The sequence below is a fragment of the Babylonia areolata genome, chromosome 8 (assembly GCF_041734735.1).
Source record: "Babylonia areolata isolate BAREFJ2019XMU chromosome 8, ASM4173473v1, whole genome shotgun sequence".
NCBI lineage: Eukaryota > Metazoa > Mollusca > Gastropoda > Neogastropoda > Buccinidae > Babylonia > Babylonia areolata.
This window is the reverse complement of record NC_134883.1, coordinates 34,589,266-34,594,265: the sequence shown is the minus strand read 5'-3', so window position 1 is coordinate 34,594,265 and position 5,000 is coordinate 34,589,266.

The window sequence follows — 5,000 nt, the reverse complement described above, 5'->3', positions numbered from 1 at the left end:
CCCACCCCCACCCCCCTCTCTCTCTCTCTCTCTCTCTCTCAGTCTCTCTCTCTCTTTCTCTCTTTCGTTCCTTTTCTGAAGGAAAAAGGCAATAAGAACCAGTGCTTTCGGGCGGCACTTCACAGGTGACGTAATATTTACGTTTATCTCAACAGTGACGTCAAACTAGCCTGCCAACCCAGTTCCCAACCTTTGTGTAGAGCATTTGGCTTACGTCACACAGTGTCGTCGCTTAACCTGTTTGTCTGCATTCTGTGAACCGTGTGCAGAGTGTCTTTATCGCAGTGAAGGAAACCAGGTCAACAAGAGCTCGTCACTGGCAGAACTGTATGTAAAACACCCACTTTCGATGAATAAACAGAGAAGGCTACAGGTATCGGCTAGAATAACGAGCTACTAGACATACATACCATGCTGAGAAAATGTATTGGGATAATACAATACAACTGAAGTAAATACAGTACCAGGTCAAACCAACCGACCATTCTTTCGTGCGCGCGCGCATGGAGGGAGGGAGAGAAGAGGTCAGGGTCAACGAATATTGATTTTTACAAATGTTGATTGTATTCAAAAGAAACGCCAAGCCAGAAATCTTGTATTCAAAAGAAACGCCAAGCCAGAAATTTGCAGAAGTGAAAAGAATATTGGTATCTTCTTCTTTGTTCGTGGGCTGCAACTCCCACGTTCACTTATATGAACATGACCGTTTATACCCCGCCATGTAGATAGCCATACTCGGGGGTATATTAGTATCATTTCTAACATGCTCTAGATTTAATACCGATTTCGAATTGAGTCTGAAAGCGAGTTTTGAATAATGTGATGAATGTGTGCAGTTCTGGGGATGAGCTGAGTCAGTATACAAAAGCCGTATGAGAGACGAGTGTTACAAAAAGACATGCAGACAATAACCAAGGACAACCATAATTTAGCAAAACAACAATGGTTTGACGAGAACGACTCTGGAATCTCCAAGCTCCTGAACACACTGCATATACGGCATCAGGATCACATTTCCGATAAAGACTGCCAGAGGAAGAATAACCAGTACTTGCAAACCAAGTAACTCGTACAGAAGAGGCTGCGTGAGAGGTCCGAAGAACTTCAGTCCGCTGCTGATGCTCATGACATGAAGACCTTCCATGATGGTCTCCGAAAGCCGCACTGTTCTTCAGGGATGACTGTGTTGGAGACATGGTCAACCAGTCTGTTGTGGCATAAAGACGTTTGAAAACAAGAGAACGCTGGCCATTAAGGAGAAGCGTGAGCGAAGGAAGCAGGGCTCAACTTCTGGAGACGTTTTCCCTTGCAACACCTGTGGGAAGTGTTGCGCATCCAAAATCGGCCTCTTCTCCCATATGAGGACACACACCGACAGCTAAGCCTGCCTGCCTACTCATCCGTCAGTCCGACGGGAGACTCCATCATCAGCTGCCGCCATCAGGATGAGGCGACAAAACTATAAAAGTGAAACTCAGTGGACAGAAGACTTATTTCGCATTCATTTTAAATCCATAAAACTGATGGGCTTCCATGTGCGTGCGCGCGAGCGTGTGTGTGTGAGTGTGTGTGCGCGAGCGTATCCATATGTATGGCAATGTGCAGAATGAATGTGCAGTTCGATGCGCAATGTTATTGCTCGTGTGTTTCGGACAAATTTCATCATATTGATCAGAATGTTTCAAAGTTAATAGTTACGTGAAAAGCTTTTATGTATACACATGTCTTATATGTTAATGTTGCTGTTCAAATTAATGTTTAATACCTTTGTGTTGATTAATAATTCCCCGCGTCTGCTTTGCTGCACCTGCGGTATTACTTTTCCATTTATGAAATAATGAAGTTTTCTGTTCTTGTCTTGAGGACACAGAGTACAAAGTGAAAGAAAGCGAAAGGGAGACAATGAAAGAGACATACAGCCACCAAAAGACAGACAGACAAACAGAAGACAAACAAACCAACGTGCACACACTTGCCCTTCACCACGTGCGAGCGGCAGGGATTCTCGCAGCGCGGGATTTTAACTGAAGGCGACGGCAAGAAGGACAAAAAACTGGCAACAGAAAATCTGCTTTGGAGGTGTGATTAAAGGGACTGGCAGTTCGGAAATGGAAGGAAATTGGGGATAACTCCCAGCGTGAACAAAAACCAGCGTCCCCTTTTAACGACTGAATACAAGATGGCGGCAGCGTGGCGTGTGCTTTAAGTGGAGCCCAGACAATGATATGAATAATCAATCAACTTGGACACGCACCGTGCGTGAAATCGACCCCAAACAAAAATAAACAAAAAATTTAAAACAGAAGAGGAAAGAAAGCAACATCCATCGCTCGCGCCAATGTTCCATTCCACACAATCCCTGTAACCGTAAACCAATGAACACTTCCGCAATAGCAACCGATAGTGGCATCCTTTTGAAGGTCTCGTCATTTTGTGAGTTTGATAACGGATCAACACATCCATCCCAAACTTTCCCCAAACAATGACGACACTGGTTATTGTTCAATGTGCCAGAACCCAGCTGGACTGGATAAGAAAAGTGCACATGCACAGCAACAGTTAACAAACCGGTGCAACAGACCAGATCTTACCTGTCCACAGTTTAGCCCCATATGAACTGGCCTAGGCCACAGTTTACCCCCGTATAAACTAGCCTTGGCTACATTATACCCGGGGTATAGTTTGGCCTAGGCCAGTTTATGTCCTCTGGGCCATGTTTTTTTACCCCCTCTTTTTTTCTCCGAAATACATTGATATTTGAAGGGTGCCAAGATTAACAACCTTAGAATGAAGGGTATGTGAACTGCAAGGAATTTATTTTACACAATATTTATTACCAATGGGCTTTTATTCAAAACTGGAAAGTAATCGATGTACTTGTTGCTTGGATAAAACTGTTGTCTTAGCTGCAATTAAAATTTTCGATATGGAACACCTGTTTTAATTGATATCATGCTTGAACATGAAGTTCGTTCCCAGAGACGTTCAGTCGCTCTGATGTACAGTGATTGCTTTGATGAATTATGCTTTGTAATCTTGAGTTGGAAATAGACAGAGGGAGACGTAGTGGCACACCACGAGAGTTGCGGTTATGCAATGTTTGTAATATGGCTGTGATTGGGGATGGGTTTTATTTTATAATGGAATGGACAAAGTATAATGACTTCAGAAACAAGCGTGTGCATGAAAAATGTCCGAAGTCGGTAGATGAAATTTGTTAGCTATAAGTACGTTTATCAAATTTGCACAAGTGGTTTATTCAAATTCTAATTGTTGTTTGAAACATATTTGCGTTTTCTTATTAAGTTATAGTGTTGAGTATTTAAATGTCTTATTTTGGGCGTAGAAGTATCATTTGATAGCAGTCCTCCATAAGCAACTGGAGTGAAAGGATAAATAAAACTTAAAACTATGATTTTTTTAGATAATAAACATGGAAGAAAGAAGAAACTGAGAAGAGAAACAAGAAAGAAAAAGAGGGTATTGAAGAAAGGTGTCTCTACTAAAAAAATCAAAGAGCAAGAAACGAGACAAAGAACACACACACACTCTCTCTCTCTCTCTCTCTCTCTCTCTCTCTCTCTCTCTTTACTGTTGTGTCTATAAACCTTTCATTCACGGTTTTCATGACAAAAAAATATGATTCTGATTCTGATTCACACACACACACAGACACACACACACACAGACACACACACGCACGCACACAGACACACACACACACACACACACACACACACACACACACACACACACACACACACCTCCATGAAATGATGGTTTAGCGGTTTATTTTGCAGATAATTTGGGGGGTCAGCTTTATGTTCCCCCATGTCTATGTTTCACCCAAATTTTCCTTCAGCCAGCTACAAGTTCTTACATGACTATATTCCTCCAGGTCTATGTTCCCACGGGTCTATGTTCCCCTAAATTTACGTTTTCTGTGTCTTTGTTCCCCCAGGTCTTTGTTCTCCCAGTCTATAGTCCCCCAGGTCTATGTTCCCACAAAAAACGTTTTTGGTATGTCTATGTTTCCCCCATGTCTATATTACTCCAGGTCTATGTTCCCCCAGGTCTGTATCCTCCCAAGTCTATGTTCCCCTTAACATATGTTTGTTTAATCACACAGACACTTTTGGGTGTTTGTCAGCAGTGGTCAGCAGTAGCCAATGGTCAGCAGTCAGTAGTGGTCGTGGTGGTCAGTGGTCCACAGTAGTCGGCGGTGTTCACCAGTCAGTGGTGGACATTGGTGGACTGTAGCGGTCAGCGGTCAGTAGTAGCTCAACGCTCAAAACAACGCAATCTGAAGAGTTTTACGTAATGGTCAGTAGTGGTCAGCAGTGGCAAGTAACGGTCAGTAATGGCCAACAGTATAGTGAAATCCTGCTAAAACGTTCCAATACTGCATACAATGTCATGCAAGCTGAACTCTGATAGTGGTCAGTAGTGGTCATGCAGCGTTCAAACATCTTCAAAAACATAATGCACAAATGCGACAACATAATGCAGTCTGAGTACTCTTGAACTGTGGTCAACCATGGTCAGCTGTGGGGGACCATAGACCTGGGGGAACGTAGACCTAGGGGAACATAGACATGGGAGAACCTGGGGAAACATAGAGATGCTCCCCTGCACTGCATGCCATCTAGGTCACTGTTAACCTCTCTGATGTTGTCTGAAAGTGAGCATGATGTGAGCGGGCATGGCATGGCACGTGAAGGACGAACGTGTGTGTCTGTGTGGGGGTGAGGGTGGAAGTGGGTGGGTGTTTGTGTGTGTGTGAACATAAACGCTAAGGTCAAAAACAGGATTGCCTAAGTCAGCGCCGCCTTTGGGAGACTCTGTGAGAACGTCCAGGAGCGGAGAGGACTCAGCCCAACCACCAAGCTGAAGGTCTACTGTACAGTGATCCTTACCACCCTCCTTTACGCCAGCGAGACCTGGACTGTCTACAGCAGACACGCCAAACAGCTCAACCGCTTCAACCTGAGCTGTATCTG